At 43.1% G+C, this 20005-nt stretch overlaps 1 protein-coding gene across 1 annotated transcript in view; it reads left to right on the forward strand.

The window, feature by feature from the left end:
• The window catches only part of agbl4 (AGBL carboxypeptidase 4), a 448634-nt gene that overhangs the window by 361286 nt on the left and 67343 nt on the right, over positions 1-20005 (forward strand). The window lies entirely within an intron of this gene.

A 20005-nucleotide genomic window follows, 5' to 3' on the forward strand; every position in this document is an offset into this window, starting at 1 on the left:
CTGTGAGTATCAACCGTACCTCAAAACCTGCCGTTTCTCAATGGATGCATCTGCTTCTAGAACTCCCTTGTGTCTGCCGATTGTATAGTACATTGTCAAAGTATATTATGGAAATATGCATATATTAAAGTTGAGTAGACTTCGCTACATCATTCTCAAGTGACTTTAGAACAGTAACACTGTTCGATGTGGCATACTAGGTTGGCTTTCCTTAAAGCCCAAACCACACCAATGATTTGCCACGCAACTCCTTGCAACATGCAACTACGTGCAACCATTATCCCCAATGGCAGATGCAAGGAGTTGCAAGAGGTTGACCTTAAAGCTGTTTTGTTGCAACTGGTGTGGTTTGGACTTAAGTCTGAATTATACTTGGTTGTGCACTGGTGTCACGCACCAATTATAGATTTCCACGCTCATAAAGCATATAGGAAGATTTGGTCCGCAGCAAAGTGTTTTGTTTCTTGTGTCATTGCAGTAGTTCAACACAGCTTGTGTTCAGAGGGGGACTATTCACTTGATAGTTCCTGCTCTGTGAAATCCTTGGTGTTGATTTAACTCAGAGAGCGCCAAAATGCATTTAGAGTTATATTCAGTATTTTTACAGTGTGAAAAACAGTTATGAAAACCAATGACCTGTTTGAAATCCAATTGAGTTTGTTAATGTACTACATGTATGTACCAAAGAGGGCCTTTTCTGAGAGAGAATGAAACACACTATCCCTTGTGATGTAGATCATTGAAGAACTTTCATGGTGACAAACTCTAGTCTAAGGGATCTGTTGGATTATTATTGGTCAACAAAACATTATTGACAATAACGTTTTGATTGGACCCCTGATGAGATGCTGGTTTTATCTGATCACAAGCTGTGTGCTCCCTGCTTTTCAATCACCTTTTGGTCCCTCCACCTTGCTGCTGAATATAGAATTATCAGAAAGATATATGTATGAAAATGTTCTTATCAATATTCTCTCTTTTTTTCCCTTTTTTTTTTTTTAAAGATGTCAATTATGTTTCTCATGAATTACTGTGAACCAGAGTGGTAGATGCATCACAGTAAAGCAAATGAGCTATATAAGATCCAGGACATTAATCACACTTCAAGTGCTAAACATGTACAGTGGAGTCTAATGGTTAATATACTGTATATGACCGGGTCAGGCAACGGAAATAGCCAACTACAAGCTTGTAGAATGGCTAATTTTGGCAAAATATATAAATCTAAGCCTTAGAAGTCCACCAGTGCACCAAAGTATTTGAAGTATGTAATTGTCCAGTAGCGTTGCTGTATCTGTCAATACACATATGTATGTATTTATTCTCTACTTTGACCATGTCTGTGAGTGTGAAATGTGCTGAGGAATCTCTCACAGCTTGAGAGCCAGGGGTTTAGATATGGAAGGGTTGGTGTACTTGGAAACATACAAGACCTTTCTTTTCACCAGCTTCATGCAAGTCTATAGCTTGACTGCCGGGGGAAATTGGCCAGTCAGTTTGACAACATTTGTAAATGTGTTGCTGTAAATGCCTGGTCGGAAAATCAGTGCGAGCTTTAGTCAATTCCTCAGACTGTCACAAGTCCTGGCTGAACTGGCCTGCACTGAACCAAGAGTAGTGCTGTGTGTGTATGAGTGAGTGTGTATGTAAAGAGAGATCGAGGGAGATTGAGAAAAAGGGAGAGATTGAATTTGTAAATGTGTCTACAGACCCCTGAGAAACTGAGCCAGAGGGACAAAAGTGTGACTTGTCAAATCTGTACAGAACGGATTAATCCTTTCCTACTTCTGAACGTTACTGCTCTGGTATATAATGTACCTGTCTATAATAGCTGGTCTAACTGTAACGCAGGGAACACCAGAGGCCTGTCTTTGACTGTTTGGAGAGTGATTACCAATGGTTACAATTGATATACCACCATGTTGCACAAGGGACAACAAAAAGAAATATCACATTTTTCCTTAACACAAAACATATCTGATGTCTTTGTGCTGGTAATGTGTAATTATAGCATACAAAGGTGGGAAAATATAAGAGAAAGTCATATGAATGTGTCTCCTCTAATTGCCAATTTGTGAACGTGGTTGCGTGTCCATAACAACTGAAAATTGCTCTTTGGTAAAGATTTGGATGGTGGGAGTATGTATGGTGTATTCCTGATTGATTTTATGACCATTGTGGCAAAAAAACAAATGGATTTGGAACCTCTGGATGTTGATCATAGGAGTGAGATTGAACTCTCCATGACTCCATCAACTTCTGAACCCCACAATGGCATCCCTACATGTTCATAAATTGTAATAAAGTGTTATAGAAAAAATGTACATGTCTTTGCTAAAAACCGGTCACACCTCCTGCTATGCGAACAACTCTTTGACGCTTAGCATCCTGTTCTGTTTTGTTCTGTTCTGTGTTTCTCTTGCTGCAGTCAGGTACACCTGTTTAATGTACAGATCAACAAAAATAAATTGAGACTTTTATTCTATCAGCACAAGCCTATTATCTTCATTGTTGGTGATCTGTTCTTTCTGCCAACATTTTCCACTAGACAGTTATGTCCATGTCATGAAGTAAGATCTAATATAGTGTTCAAAGAATGTTCTCCTTTGCAGTGCTATAAGATCACCTTTGAGGGGCAAAACAAACTCATATAAAACTAACATACAGTATAAACATTCCACTTAAATATGATGTCAAGTAAGAGGTTAAACGAGTATAATGGTATACGGTACTATTGGTGCAAAACCTTATAAGTGTAGGAACTACTGTATAAGAACAGTATAGTTATTGCGGCCATATCTGAGTGGTTTGTGAGCCAGAGGCCCTGGTTGTCCCATGTTCGATGCCAGGCCAGAAATGTGTTCATGTGTCCCTGAGCAAGACTCTTAATAACCCCGAATTGCTCCCCAAGCGCCGTAGAATGGCTGCTGCTGAGCACCCATCCTATAGTTATAGGGTGGCTGCTCAGTGCTCTAGTAGTGAGCACCCATCCTATAGTTATAGGGTAGCTGCTCAGTGCTCTAGTAGTGAGCACCCATCCTATAGTTATAGGGTGGCTGCTCAGTGCTCTAGTAGTGAGCACCCATCCTATAGTTATAGGATGGGTGCTCAGTGCTCTAGTAGTGAGCACCCATCCTATAGTTATAGGATGGGTGCTCAGTGCTATAGTAGTGAGCACCCATTCTATAGTTATAGGATGGGTGCTCAGTGCTCTAGTAGTGAGCACCCATCCTATAGTTATAGGATGGGTGCTCAGTGCTCTAGTAGTGAGCACCCATCCTATAGTTATAGGGTAGCTGCTCAGTGCTCTAGTAGTGAGCACCCATCCTATAGTTATAGGATGGCTGCTCAGTGCTATAGTAGTGAGCACCCATCCTATAGTTATAGGATTGGTGCTCAGTGCTCTAGTAGTGAGCACCCATCCTATAGTTCTAGGGTGGCTGCTCAGTGCTCTAGTAGTGAGCACCCATCCTATAGTTATAGGGTGGCTGCTCAGTGCTCTAGTAGTGAGCACCCATCCTATAGTTATAGGATGGGTGCTCAGTGCTATAGTAGTGAGCACCCATCCTAGTTATAGGATGGCTGCTCAGTGCTCTAGTAGTGAGCACCCATCCTATAGTTATAGGGTGGCTGCTCAGTGCTCTAGTAGTGAGCACCCATCCTATAGTTATAGGATGGGTGCTCAGTGCTCTAGTAGTGAGCACCCATCCTATAGTTATAGGATGGGTACTCAGTGCATAGTAGTGAGCAGCCATCCTATAGTTATAGGATGGGTGCTCAGTGCTCTAGTAGTGAGCACCCATCCTATAGTTATAGGATGGCTGCTCAGTGCTCTAGTAGTGAGCACCCATCCTATAGTTATAGGGTGGCTGCTCAGTGCTCTAGTAGTGAGCACCCATCCTATATTTATAGAATGGCCGAACTGCTCTAGTAGTGAGCACCCATCCTATAGTTCTAGAATGGCTGAACTGCTCTAGTAGTGAGCACCCATCCTATAGATCTAGAATGGCTGAACTGCTCTAGTAGTGAGCACCCATCCTATATTTATAGAATGGCCGAACTGCTCTAGTAGTGAGCACCCATCCTATATTTATAGAATGGCCGAATTGCCCTAGTAGTGAGCACCCATCCTATAGTTATAGGGTGGCTGCTCAGTGCTCTAGTAGTGAGCACCCATCCTATAGTTATAGGGTGGCTGCTCAGTGCTCTAGTAGTGAGCACCCATCCTATAGTTATAGGGTGGCTGCTCAGTGCTCTAGTGCTCAGTGCTCTAGTAGTGATCTAGTAGTGATCCTAAATGCCATTTACTCATCCTATAACGTGAAATCTGTGCTCTGCATTTTATTTGCAGAGGACACATTTCATGCATGTATGTGCACAAATATACAGGTGACAAGCTCAAGGAGTGGGGACTATTCTATTCTATCTAGGCCTACTTTAGACCCATATGCTATATTTCTTTTAATTCTACAAAGTAAAACTGACATTTATTTCATTAATCGGATGATTACGAAACTTTTAACACAACTAGAGGATGCTGTGAACATTCAATTCGAGTGACAGAATCTAAAATTGGAGTCACAAGGTTTTCAAACAGTGCTTTTTGAACACCAACTTATTCAGTCTCACAACACCATGACGCCAGACAGCAGATGGATATCCAAGCAGACAGAGTAAGATGAGCTCTCATGTTATTTCCCAGACAGCTACTATACGCAAATCAGTGTGTGTGCTCTTAGTATTACTCCCATTTCACACCACATCTGACAACAACCTTCCTTCCACATGGGCTCTGAACTCAACTTCAATCACAGCCAAAATCAATCCACCCTTCCCCTTCACATCCCCTGTGGCGTCTTTGACCCTAGATTTGGGTTTGAGGTGTGTGTGTGTGTGTGTGTGTGTGTGTGTGTGTGTGTGTGTGTGTGTGTGTGTGTGTGTGTGTGTGTGTGTGTGTGTGTGTGTGTGTGTGTGTGTGTGTGTGTGTGTGTGTGTGTGTGTGCATGCGTACGCGTACGCGTACGCGTACATGTGTGTGTGGACCTGCAGTGAAGGGTGAGGATTAACAGGCAGATTGATCTCGGTGTCATCCCTGAGATACCCAGACAGTAGAGACCATGAATTCATTCTCTCAGCTGCTTTGCTGCCAGCCAATGGCAATGCCTATTGTACAGTAAAGGTGTCCCATAAAGATTGGATTCAAATATATAATAAGTAGATAAGATATAGTAGAACTAGAAGCGATAGAAACAAGATCAGATTTCAAGCTTATATCTTTATACTTATTCTAGCATGCAATACTTTAATACCATTAATAATTAATTGTTCATAGTTGAGCCGCATGTTGGCCTTATCTCCACCAGACTGGACACCCAAGGGCAGAGATTATGTTTTCACCCATGTCCCTCTGTTTGTCTGCGTGCGTGTGTTTTCACCCATGTCCCTCTGTTTGTCTGTTTGTCTGTTTGTCTGTTTGTCTGCGTGCGTGCGTGCGTGCGTGCGTGCGTGCGCGCGTGCGTGCGTGCGTGCGTGCGTGCGAATAGCTAACCTCCAATCTCTGAAACTTTGCATGCAGACTCCCAATCGGCCCAGGAAGAACCTCCACCCCAAATACAAAATCTAGCCAGATACACAAACCTCTATATATTAAAAGACAACATAGACAAGCTGGTCTATAACATTACAAGGCATATTGTAATAAAGTAGAGTATCTCTATTCAGTTACCTTAGAATAAGCCTTCTAATGTTGTAGACCAATGTTAAGGCTATTTTTTAAGTGCCGAACTGTATATATTTTTGCTATTTGTCGTATGACAAATTATATAGGTCTTATGTGGTTAATCAGGTTATGCTTACTCCGATTATTATTTAATTATGATGATTAACAAAAGGTTAGGGTGTTGATGTGACAGTTGCTGTTGTCTTGGCATTTTCTTAATCGTGTTAAGATCAGATTTTTCGGGTCAATGTTGTAAATTTGCCTCCCTTTCCCTTGCGAACAGACGCTTACTCCTGCTCATCTCTCTGCTCCTCTCTCCTGTCTGGCACGCTAATGCATTTCCATATATTATTGCCTCTGTAAGCAAGTGTGCCGTGTGCCCAGGCCCTTCCTGCAGCCCAAGGGGACTGCTCAATGTCATTATTGCTATGGCCTGCCACATGCCTGTAATGTATTGCTGCCTGGCTTTATTGGCAGTGCGATGATTCAGTGAAACTGATGATGGATCGGTGCTGGCTCGGTCTAGCTGGGCTGGGCTGGGTCAGGCCGGGTTGGGCTCTGCAGTGCCACTGTCTGTCTCAGAACACCATGTCCTTTCTCCAAACTGCAGGCTAGAAGGAGTGCATGTATGTCTCTCTCTCTCTCTCTCTCACACACACACACACGCACGCACGCACGCACGCACGCACGCACGCACGCACGCACGCACGCACGCACGCGCACTCACACACATGCGCGCACACGCGCACAAAACCTAATGAATATGATCATCCTACTGCTTTCATGGAGCTGCCTGGAACATTGTCTAATTCATCGTGACTGATTTGTTTTCCCCTTTACTTCCTTGCCTTTACCAGACAGTGCTGCATAATAGGTGGTTGTGATTATCTTTATGACTTTGTTGCCATGTGTGAATGTGAAAACAGAACTTGGAACAGACTGCCTTTGTTGCTTCCTGGAAGGGGACGTGAGTGTGCAGGTGGCTGCATGTCTCCCCGTGCACGGTGCATATTGACTTGGTACACCACGACATGACAATGGAGCATATGGGAGAGATCATCATTGGGCACAATGATGTGTGCATGCATGCACGCACACACGCACGCACGCGTGTGCACGCACGCACGCACGCAGTGTGCGCGTGCGCACACACACACACACACACACACACACACACATTACACACTAGCCCTCCTCCTTGTTTCTGAGCATATACAGCATACATGGACAGCTGTTTTGCTCCTTCAGTGGACCGTCTCCACTAGGCTGTCCTTATATTGAAGCACTTGTTGAGACTGCTGTATTTCTTAGCAAACACTGTGATTCATAATGGATTAAGTTGGTTCAGCAGTTGTGGCTTTCAGATGTCCTATCTCTTGTACTCAGTGCCTAGAGGGCAGCTGTTTGTATGAGTTACACAGTTACAGTTGTAACTTCAGGTGTTTCTGATTCAGACTTCTAGCCACGGCTTTTGTTGCCCTCAGTCAAGCTTTTCTCGTCTCGGTTATAATGTAATTTACACAATATAACCATGAGGTAACATGTGTAAATCCTATTAAAATTGTGAAAGCGTGCTTTGTACAAACATGATTATTACAAATAATATATATTACAACATGTATTACTGTCTGTCTGTCTGTCTGTCTGTCTGACCGTCCGACCGACTGACCGACCGACCGTTAGTTAGTTAGTTAACAGTATATTTCTAGCAGCTATGAACAAATTTGCACAAAACTTTGTGGAAAGGATGGTCATGGGCCAAAGAAGAACCAATTAATCTTCCATGCTGATTGCACACAAGGAGGTGTGGCCAGTCACAAAAACACACATAACTTGTGAACAGATGAACATAACACCACGGTACTTTGAAAAAGGTTTATCATGGGTCCAGGAAGAACTGATTAACTGGTCACATGCATCATTAAGTTATATTGGCCAAAAGGGGAAGTGGCGCCAGAAGCATCGCAACACGTTACAGACAAACTGCCACCTTGGCAGAGGTCTGTGCTCTGCTGAGCACATTTTACACTGCTGGAAAGTAACTACAGTAAGTAGTAAGTACATGTACTCAAGTGCTGTACTTCAGTACAATTCTTGACTTTACTTGAGGGTTTCCAATTTTCAATAGGCTATACTTGTACTTCTACTCCATTACATCTCAGAGGCAAATATTGTACTTTTTTACCACTACAATAATTGAATCTTGAGTTACTATACTTGCTATATGAAAATAGCCGATCTATAACCTTGTAGATCTGCTATTTTCCAAAGATCTTTATACATTTTGAAATGGGACGTTCTGCATAATGAGTACTTTGTTGTACTTTAAGTACGTTTTGATGCCAATACTTTTGTACTTTTACTCAAGTACATTCTGAATTCCAGACTACTTGTAACAGAGTACTTCTACATTGTGGAATTGATACTATTACTTAAGTAAAACGTCTCAGTACGTCTTCCACCACTGACATTTTCGTAGTTGTGTAACCCCCCCCCCCCTCCCCCAGAAAAAGACACATCATAATCAGTTTTGATCTCCATACAGTAATTTACATATCATTCATTTACAGACACTACATCCTACACAGTACATACATTTTTCAACACAATACGTGTGAAGTGTGTGGGTGGGTGTGTATCCGGATGTGTCACTGTGGGGCCAAGAATATAATTGTTATAAATCATAAATGATCTATTCTTTTTTATTCCCATCTCTGCGCTGCTATATTTGTCTGAAAAGAGACTGCAGGGTTAACAGACATATGAATTTAGTTCTAATGAATTCTGCCTTTGGTCTTCAAAGTCATTAATGCACATGGAGGAGTATGCCAATCATGTCCACAGAACACTGGGGCTCTGCTTTTTTCCTCTCTTTTTTCCCCACCCGTCCGTCCACCCGTCACAGTCAGTGTTTGGTGGCATCGCTGGCAGCCAGTACCAAAACTGAACACAATACAATCATCAGTGTTCATTTATGACCTTTTACAATTTGCATTTGTACACAAAATAAGATAAATTGAAACTGAATATTTTACTGTGAATATTTAAAGCACCATATACATAACGTACTTTTCAAAGGGGGCTATATTTGAACCCACTTTATGAAAATGCTGCAGGGAGTTTCTATATGCCTACAGTAAAGTCCTCTTGGAGGCATTGCTTTATATAGATTATGTGCAGGGACTTGCCTAACCTGACTCCGCCAGATGGGGCAGCAGAGGACTTGCCACCCAAGGACCCTTTTTTCACATTCTACTGCTGGAGGTGCTGAGCTTGTTTATACTTCCTCAAATCTGAGCTGTCACTAATACTGTGAACCTATCGTAAATTGGATACTTGCTTGCTTGAACATTGAAACAAATTTGTTTTTATTTGAGCAACAGTGGTGGGTGTGGCATGAGGCCTCTGATTAATTAGTTACATATTGAAATATCCAGTTTTATTTATTTATTTTTATGTATTGCTTTTTATGTGGGGAAAATATGGAACACTTTTACATTACTTTAAAACGTGTCTAGAGGGTAATTTTAATTCATTGTTCGCATTTTGAAAAAGATTGACTGCTAACATGTAAATCCATCAGCCACAGTGGCAAATGTATGTTGGGATATTACTTTGAAAATGCTATATCTTAGTTACAGTATAGTTTCAATTAAAAGTAATACAATGTAAGATACCATTAGTTTTTGTGCCAAGTAATTTGTTATATTACTTTTGTGATTGCTGGGGTTATTGCGCTGATAATGCTTTCGCAAAGCTCCGCGTTGTGTTGATCAGCATGTTCAGGTTCTGGAACCCATCAATGGCCGGGCTATTGCATGGATTAAATAGGCTTTATCTCTCCCTCTCCACTCACTCCCTCTCTCCCTCTTTGGTAAATGGTGCATTTATATATAATGCCTTTATCCAAAGTGCTTTACAATGTGCATTACATTCACACATTCACACACCAGTGGAGAGAGGCAACCATGCAAGGCACCTGCCCATCAGGAGCAGTTAGAGGTTAAGTGTCTTGCTCAAGGACGACGAACTTAGAACCTTCTGATTCCCAAGTGCCCGCTCTACCGTCCTCATGAGCCACTGCCGCACGCACGCACGCACGCACGCACGCACGCACGCACGCACGCACGCACGCACGCACGCACGCACGCACGCACGCACGCACGCACACACACACACACACACACACACACACACACACACACACACGGGTGGGGGGGGGGGCTTTCAAATGACTTCTATTAATTCAGATGGCTCCCCCAATTAACAAGATTCAAAGTGATGATGAATTTTTCATTCTCTGAGCATTTAAGCTAATTATGGCCCAAATGAGGCAGGTTGCGGCGTACCGCCATGGCGAGTGTTGAAAATGGCAGCCAATGTCACTGTCACAGTGCCACGCTGTACTGCCACCCTAATCACTGCAGCCACTTAATATTCATGTGACATTGCTCTCCTCTCGCCACCTCTGTCCTCTCCTCTGTCTTCACTTCTCTCTTTTCTCCATCTCCTCTCTTCTCTTTATGTTCTGTCTTCCCTCTATCTTCCCTTCCCTTCTCCTCTCTGCACTGACCTTTAATTACCCCCCTGACACACGCATGCACGCACGCACACACGCACGCACGCACGCACGCACGCACGCACGCACGCACGCACGCACACACGCACACACACACATGTACACACACACACACTCTCTCTCTTTCGCATTGTTGACGTGATGGCTCTAATGGAAATCAGCTAATTGCTCTAATAGCATTTTAATGATAATATAATGCAGTAAATAAAGCTTGTTACAAGCTCAGCAATTTTGTCACATTCCAAGGACAATCAATCCAGATCAAATAGAATATGCTCTCCTCCTTCATTGGGGAGTGAGATGTTCTTTCTCGCCCACGTTAGCAGAACCTGTAGGTACACAGGCACCGGGGAAAAAAAACACGCACAGAAAACACATTAGCAGGGCAGCCAAAATGTCAGTCAACAGCCCTCCAAAAGTGTCCCTAGGTGAACAAGAGCATACATGTCTACCCTCCCTCTGTGAATGGCCCCAGATGAACCTATAAATAAAAAAGAAGAGTGTAAAATGAGACGATTTAACTCACTGTGCCTTGTAGAGTTGTGGTTTCGTATTCCTGATACAAGTTTTATATGTGTGACGTTTGTGCCCAGTGGCTGTTTATACCATTACAATCATTTGATGTTTGATTTGTTTATCATAATCTCACCTTGAAATCTCCTAGAAATGAACACATCAGAGTTAATAGTTAAGGCTCCTTTGCTTGGTGACTGATCGTTAATCCCTCAGAGTAGATTCATATTGTGTTCACATTCTTTTGCACATCAAAGTTAAACCATCTATATAAATGAAAGGAAATGATCTGGAGCACGAAGCCAGAGTAGAGAGGGAGTGCCGCGAGAAAGAAAAACTATTTAATTTCTCTTTGTACATTCCACCAGTGGTCATTTAGCCTTCCGCTTTTATTTGAACGCTAATGTGAAACCAGCTAAACAGGCATGGCAAATCGGTTTGAGGACAGAGAGTGACTTCAAATAAGCCTCTGTGCTTCACAGATGTGAGAGTTTATCACTGTCGTTTCTCCCTCTGTCTTCAGAGAGAGAGAGGGGGGGGGGGGGGGGGGGGGGGGGGCAGAGAGAGAGACAGAGAGGGCGATAGAGCTGGGCACTGATTGAGTGATGAGCTTGAGTATGATTTCTATGTGAGTGAAATTAATTAGGTTGGATAAATTATACCATTCAAAGCCAGTCTCCATGGAACCAGCACTGACACACAACACCACACCCACACACCAACATAATTAATTACATAGGCATACATAAATAAAATGTCACAGTCCTTAGTGAGTTTCTTGTTCTCCCTGATGAAGTATGTTTGTTTAGTGAAAGTTATTTCCCTCAGTTAGTCAAAGGTCTGATGAGTCAGTTTGACCCCAGATTGAATATAGATAACATTAACAAACCACATGGATAACCTGCCACTGTGCCACCAGAACTCCATCTCTCTCTCTCTCTCTCTCTCTCTCTCTCTCTGCAATGCGGAGGCCTGTTCTTTGATGTACAGATAGTGTTGTCAATAAAAAAAGCATGAATGTTTTCCAGCCAGCTGTGTGGTGTGGAACACAGTGGAGCAGACTGTTCCATAGCATCCTCATTAACCACGTAAACACTTAAACCCTCATTGACTGGAGTCCGTCGGGGCTTTACTCTTGTTCCCCTCCCCTCCTCTTTTACCCTCTAAATCTCCACACCGAAAGTAGCAAATCTAGCGGTGACGGATTGTCAGCTTGTTGATCTGCTATGTTTGCCAAAATTTCCCCTATTTTTGCAGGATGTTCGCCTACTATGACATTCTTAGAAAAGGGGCTAGTATTAAAGGTAGTGTAAGTGATTTTCTTTGGTTAAAAAGTGTTAAAAAGCTCTATATGGTGATAGTACTAATATAGTGCTTGTTCGGTAACAGGAGTCTCCATGTCTCTTCAGCTTTTTATTAAACACAAAATGCATTTTCAGGTTGGGATACCAATTTTATCCAATTAGGATAGAGAACATAGTCAGGATACAGATGAAACATGTGCATTGTAAGTGATGACACAAAGAAATGAGCTGACGAACTGGAACGCTATAACAATTAAGCTGATAAATGGCTACTCTCTCCTGATTGACTGAAATTTCGTCACCTAGTGGAAATGTGTTTCCTGTTTATTAAAGAGTTGGAGAGACAGGGAGACTCCTGTTATTGAACAAACACTCTATAGAAATGATTACAGTCACAATATAGTGATTTAACCTTATACTTTTAACAAACACTTACCCTATACTTTAATATTAATTGATGGTGACAGTACATCAGGGGTAGAGTGACCGGAATGGGAACCGCAGTTCGAACCTGGGCTCCCCCAGAGTTAGGGCAGTATTATGCGTGTCTTAAGTACCAGGTCTTATGACTTAACTTAAGACCTGGAGGCGTGGTCAATGCTGTTTGGCCACTCAGAATAGCCAAATGGCATTGATCACGCCTCCGGGTCTTAAGTTAAGTAATAAGACCTGTTACTTAAGACACGCATAATACTGCCCTAATTTAGTGTCGAAGTGTCCTTGAGCAAGACTCTGAACCCCAAATTGCTCCTGATGTGCAGGTTGGTGCCTTGCATGGTTTAATTCCCCCGGCAGCGGTGTATATGAATGTGTGTGTGAATGGGTGAATGTAATGTACAATCTCTGTAAAGCGCCTTGGATAAAGGCGCTATATAAATGCACCATTTACCATTTACCATCCCCAAAATAGGGACACCAGGCTGAAAGTGGCTAAAGTCATAATGTGGCACCACATATTGATTTGCTAGTCCGGTTTATCTGAATAACCAGTATTATTATAAAGTATTCTCCTCTATTAGAATGTCTTCTATATTCATGTACTGTAGAAACACACGTTACAGAAACTACAAAAGATAACAGTAAACGGGATAAGTGATTTACATGCTTTAATTGACACATCTCAGCTTTGTTTCAGTTTGTTAGAATAGGCCCTCTATTAATGTAGAAAGAGAAGACTACAAACATAACAGATTTAGTTGGCTCATCGCAGGTATGTTTCACTTTTTAACAATGCGTTATTCTGTGTTTTGTTTTTGTTTCTTGTATACAATAACTTGCTTCCTTGCATAGCCTTTCCCACATCATCACCTTCACAGTCACACTGTACGCGTAAAGGGGTACACAGAATTGTTGGCACGGAAGCCCATTGATCATTTGCTCACTGTGTGACAAGAAGATTGCTAGCAATTATACCTGCGTTGTCAGTATTAGTGAGCTATATGGCTTTCCAGATGAAGCAAAAATCCACTACCATCCATTAAACACAGATCGTTCGCCATCCTGCACCATAGCAAACGTACTACTTGACACAGTGATGAAACTGCTGCCAGTTTTCCTGAAGCTACTGTATGATGAGTTGGAAAAATAGTTTTTCATTTCATTAAAATGTCACTTGATTCTTTAAAAGAAACTCATTTTACAAGGGGAAAGCTTCAACGTGCCAGTGGTGCACTATTTACGGTGTTAGCAGATCTGAGGCTGGCTGGCTGGAGCGTTGCTCATATAATCACAATGTCCTGTCACTCTGTCCTGTGTACAGTAAAATGCAGTGAAGCAAAAACTAAAAATATCCTCTTAATGTCTAAGAAAATCTTCCATATACAGTAAAATGTATAATGTATCCATTCGTAACTGAGTTAGCCAATGGAATGCAACCAGCCTAAGGACTACTACCTGTATCGAGTAGACCGCTATAGACCTACTGTACATGTAAATAGAGCTGCTACTTTTACACACATTTTAAAGACCTTTTTCTTTTTTCTTTTTATTTATATGAAATAGTTTTGAGGAAAAATGCTGCTATTTGTTCCAAAATGACTGGAAAAGATTGGTGCTATTCGTCTATACCCTGTATAATAACAACTGTATATACTTAACCCACAGTTTTATTATATTTTGACACTTGCTTTGGCAATGTAAATGTATGTTTTTTCATGCCAATAAAGCTCCTTTGAATTGAATTGAATTGAATTGAATTGAATTGAATTGAAATTGTAAATTGAGTGAAAATTGAATGAAATTGAGTGTGCAAATGTAACCAACATTTGGTAAAATTGTACTCTCTCAGAGTTAAATAATATGTACTGTCTGTGTAGTGTACTGTCTGTGTAGTGTACTGTCTGTGTAGTGCAGGCAGTAAATTCCTGGCTGTCTGAAGGGGACCATGTGGGTGAGGACCAAAGTGTGACACTTGTCTGTCCTCCTCAGTGTCAACCTGGACCCCTGAGTCTGCCGGCCAAGGAGGTCACAGTCACAGACACCACCGCAACGCACATACAGTACACACACATGTTGTCCCAGCAGGCGTTGTTGATGGCCTGGTGTTAATGAGAGACTTGTTTAGAGCTGTCAGGTGACCGGAGGGAAGTTATGTGTTCACAGCCTCCGCCATAGAAGCAACACACTGACGCACACACAAGCACACGCAGCGAAGGTACTTGAATTGAGGGAATGACCTTTGGATTGCATGCATTACATTGTATCACATGCAGAGAGGGAATAGCATACTTTGGGGGAAAGGGGGTTGACTGATTCAGTGTCTTTGATATCCTTGTTTGTGCTGCAATTTAATTTGTTGTTCCTTGCTGAAGGCACCATTGTATATGGCTCTAATGGAGTGAATACTTAAGATGTATATGTTCACTTCCAACAAGCCAACAAGACGTTTTTAGAGAACGTTTTGCCAAAATCTCGCCTTCAACTTAATATTATACATTGATTTTATATTATTTTCCTCTTATTTGGCCCTCAGCCAGTGTGATGGATCTTTTACCATACTAGAGGTTCACGGTGCACTGATGATCCAACCAATATCTGAGTCATATAGTGTTGGGGGCTTTGTCAGAGCACCCCGTCTGTGTCCCTTTTGTACCCACATGGAGATGTCTGTTTGTCTGTCTACCCGTCTACCCTTTATGCCCATACTGTATATGAGCAGTCCTTGTCCCTTAGATGGCTATATTGGAATGCCTTCAGTTTATATGGGATAACTGGATATCCAAACTACTTGGTGGCGTGCACCGTACTCCCTCGAGTCCCTGCAGCTGCACTTGCCGAGTTTGAAGTCTGTTGGTCCCATATATGCACATGCCCATAGTGGTCGGATCTGTGGCTCTGGACAACCGGATCTCTGTATCTGGCTATCTGCCAGACCTTGTCCCTTTTATGCCCATATATGGCGATCGCTGATGTCATATATGGCCAATTGGCCATATATAAATATAGGCATGCCTTTTTGTGTCCATATTTTGTTTGCAGCTGATGCCATGACGACACATTGAGGTTAGACAACACAGTCCATATTTGGGCGTAGCTGCATTGGGAACTCCTTACAGTATATGGTTATGGCTGAGTCAGAGTGTCCACTGGCTGGCCCTAACATTAGCTAATTTCAATATAGGATATCCACTGGGAAAGTTCCTCAAAGTGTCCACAGTGAGAGTGAGTTAGCCAGCTGTGTGGACTGTGGAGCCCAGTACACAGAGTGGGAATTGGTTGTGTTGGGAACCAAGCTGCACTCGCGTGCGTGCGAGTGCCTCCACTTGTGTTCACAGTTGTGCTTGTTTTCAAGTGCACATGCATGCTCATGCGTGCACGTGTGTGCACATGTGCGTAAGCAGAGGGAATGTGAGCTGACAGCCTGCCAGTATAGCCTCGCACCTGCACACAGCAAGGTGTTAGTCCCGGACGTGGGTGGTTTAAGGATGCAGACAAGAGATGGATGAGAAAAGACTTGAGAGGAGTTGGGGAGACACGGAGGGGACGTGACAGCAGCTGAGAGGTGGCCTGGATCTCTGGCAGTCACACATTCCCTGTTTGTGTATTTATCTTTCAGGTGCGCACGTGTGTGTGTGTGTGTGTGTGTGTGTGTGTGTGTGTGTGTGTGTGTGTGTGTGTGTGTGTGTGTGTGTGTGTGTGTGTGTGTGTGTGTGTGCGCGCGCGCGCGCGCGCGCGCGCGTGCGTGCGTGCGTGCGTGCGTGCGTGCGTGCGTGCGTGCGTGCGTGCGTGCGTGCGTGCGTGCGTGCCTTAGTGAGTGCACGGTTGCCTGTCTTTTACCACATTATGTGTGTATGTGCCACTGCCAGTTACACTGTACCTGTGTAATTGTGTGTGCGTTATACTGTGTGTGTGTGTGTGTGTGTGTGTGTGTGTGTGTGTGTAATCTCTCCACATGCTCTCCACCAGAGGAAGAGAAAAGGTGCAGCTGTGTGACAACCAGGAGAGAAGAGCCAATTGGATTTGACACATTGTTTCATTGTTAGCCTGCAGCGTCTTAGCGGTGCCAGGGCCTCATTTGTCAGACTTAAGGAGATAGCGTTACGGTGTGACGTTACACTGTGTCACTGGAGCGTTACTCTGCCATCTCTCTCTCTCTCTCTCTCTCTCTCTCTCTATCTCTCTCTCTCTCGCTCTCTCTCTCTCTCTCTCTCTCTCCGCCTGTAGATGGAAGAGCCTGGGATGCTGCTGCCACTGCTGGGCCTGCTAACTGAAAACGACTTTAATTAGGGCTTTTAAGGGAGTGACAATATTGTGAAAGTTCTTCAACCGTGTGTGTGTGTGTGTGTGTGTGTGTGTGTGTGTGTGTGTGTGTGTGTGTGTGTGTGTGTGTGTGTGTGTGTGTGTGTGTGTGTGTGTGTGTGTGTGTGTGTGTGTGTGTGTGTGTGTGTGTGTGTGTGTGTGTGTGTGTGTGTGTGTGTGCTTGCAAAGTGGAACATCACCAGGGCTAAACTTCACGTTATTCTAACGCAACCAACATGAGTACATGTACTTTACACTTTTTTTAAAAAGCACTGGTATCGGTATTCGGTATCGGCGTGCGTGCGTGCGTGCGTGCGTGTCTTTAACTCTGTCTGTTGGTCCGTATCTGCATTCCGTCTTGTCTTTAACTTCCGTTCTGTTTATCTTTTCTGAGTCTTGTCAGCGTTCTGTCCTTTGGGCCTAAATATGTCACATGGATAGCATTGACCTTGCTCAGCAAATAGGAATTGAAAATCTCTTCTACGATGTTCAGTAACCGTTGTTAACCTTTTGGCCACCTCAGACAGTTTCTTTACAAAAAGACATCTCTAAAAGAGAAAACACCAGCACTCACGGACTCTTGTTTTAAGGCACGTTTTATTATTCTTAGAAAAGTTGGCATGGTAGCTGCAGAGCAGCAACAACGAACACGTTTGGACCCTCAAGCCTTCATCAGCGTTGAATGCTGATACAAACACAGGAAGTGACACCTTTTATGGTCTCCCTAGGTGAGACACCTTCCTCTATACCATGTAAACAACCATGACTACACAGCCAACATGTACCAAAAGTGCAACCTTCAATAAATTCAGCCACATAATTAACACTAGACATCACACAGTCCTTGAATAAATATACATGCATACTATCAGAATATTTGGGTAATTTGTTCCATGTAAAGTTCAAAACATTAGGCCGGCGGAAGTGTCGTCCTCTTTCAAGAGGGGTCGAGCAGAGGAAAAGCCTTCTTGTCAATGTGGCCAGGGGTATTTCGACTTAACGTAAGCAATTACTTGCGTTCCAGTCCGTCGGCTTGGGATCGGATCCCAACCCGACGGAACGAGACAGATCACGTAACTGACGCGACGCAAGGGAGAAACAAAATCTCACCCTCCGTTGCGTATGTATTCTTGCGTCGATTACGTTCGACTCTGCAAGGCACTTTAGGTTAGGGTCTCTTCACCACACTTGCTCAATTTTGGTCTGACCCTCTGTTCAAAGGTTGTCATTTAATCTACATGATAAAGACAAAGGGATACAACTAGCCTACCCAATCATTCAAGTGTTCAAGTTCATAACCCATATTAAAGAAGCAACTCAATTTTCAGTTTTAAATGATGCAAATGCACATATCATGATCAATTGCTTTCAAGAAAAAAATATAAGTCTCTCATGTTAGGCTACTAGTGTCATTCAGTCCTAGGCGATTCACTTGTCCTTTATTTTAGTTAATTAATGTTTGGGCACAGAGCCTGGAAGTTCAATTCATATATTTATAAATTGAAGTATATTGAATAGGATTGATCACCAGACGGAACCATGAGCGTTTTCTTGATGTCCACATCACGTTATTCCAACGGTAACAAAAGGTTGAATGTGGGCTGGTTCTTTTCTTTGTGAAACCAAGGTCCATTTGTGTCAGTCTCCTTCACAGGGTGTAGTTAGTAGACAATGTTTTAGCGTCCACAGAGCGGCGTCCTCTATCAACTTAGAAGCGTCATACAATGACGGTGATTGCTGTGTAGATCAGGAGTCCATGCGATGCATGAACCTTTATAGATCCCATGGCCCGTCATGGTGAAACTGCAGCATACCATATCAACTCGGGAGGTGCGTCAGGAACATCTTGGCTATCAGGTACTGTAGTAGCTCGCACAACTCAAATATGACCCAAATATTCTGATACTATGCATGTATATTTATTCAAGGACTCTGATGTCTAGTGTTAATTATGTGTCTGAATATCCAAGGTAGCACTTTTGGTACATGCATTGGCTGTGTAGTCATGGTTGTTTACATGGTATAGAGGAAGGCGTCTCACCTAGGGAGGGAGACCATAAAAGGTGTGACTAACCGTGTTGGTAGCATTCAACGCTGATGAAGGCTTGAGGGTCGAAATGTGTTCATTGTTGCTGCTCTGCAGCTACCATGCCAACTCTTCTAAGAATAATAAAAAAGAGTGCCTTAAAACAAGAGTCCGCGAGTAATCTCTTTCAGAGATTACTTTTTGTAAAGTTATTGACCCGACCGTGCATGCGGTAAATGCTTAGAGTCTTTAAGAGAGTTGGAGTTGTGCGAGCTACTACCTGATAGCCAAGATGCACCTCAGACAGTTTGCCAATGAGTGAAACTTGGACAAACTGGGGGGGTGTTAGCACTCAGCACTCAATACATGTCAGGCAACTCCATGACACTGTCAGTGTCAGGCTTCAGGGGATCCTGAATTATTGAAGTCCATAGCATTGAAATTTTAATACAGTAGATCTGTGTTGCTGGGAGGTTACTTGAAGGAACGTCACGGGAGCAGAAGAGGAGGCTCTTTGCATTCGGTGTGACACATGGAGAGACTCTCCTCTGCTCTCAGGTGATAGGATGTCTTAGTTCCTGCAGTCTCCAAACACAGATTTTACTGTACAATGTAATGTGACAGAGCCAGAGGCAGAGAGAGGAGAGGAAGGAGTCAGAGGAAAACAGTGAAGCACACACAGGAATGAGGGTTCATTGGAGCTGACATGTGCCCCATAAGATCCTGCATTCTCTCTCTCTCTCTCTCTCTCTCTCTCTCTCTCTCTCTCTCTCTCTCTCTCTCTCTCTCTCTCTCTCTCTCTCTCTCTCTCTCTCTCTATCTATCTCTCTCTCTGTCTCTCTCTCTCTGACAAATGCTTAAATTGCAAGGCCTTTTGATTTTGCATTCAATACTATGCAGTTTTAAGGGTGTCCGTGTGCATGCATATGCGGCTGTCATTGTCATACAAACTCCACTTGTTTGCGTGTGTGTGTGTGTGTGTGTGTGTGTGTGTGTGTGTGTCTGTGTGTCTGTGTGTCTGTGTGCCTGCGTGCGTGTGTATACGTATACATACATGTGTGCGTGCGTGCGTGCGCGTGTGTGCGCGTGTTTTCAGTGTTCATGAGACAGTGGGGATCACACATTCT

Source organism: Electrona antarctica, assembly GCF_951216825.1.
Source record: "Electrona antarctica genome assembly, chromosome: 7".
Classification (NCBI taxonomy): domain Eukaryota; kingdom Metazoa; phylum Chordata; class Actinopteri; order Myctophiformes; family Myctophidae; genus Electrona; species Electrona antarctica.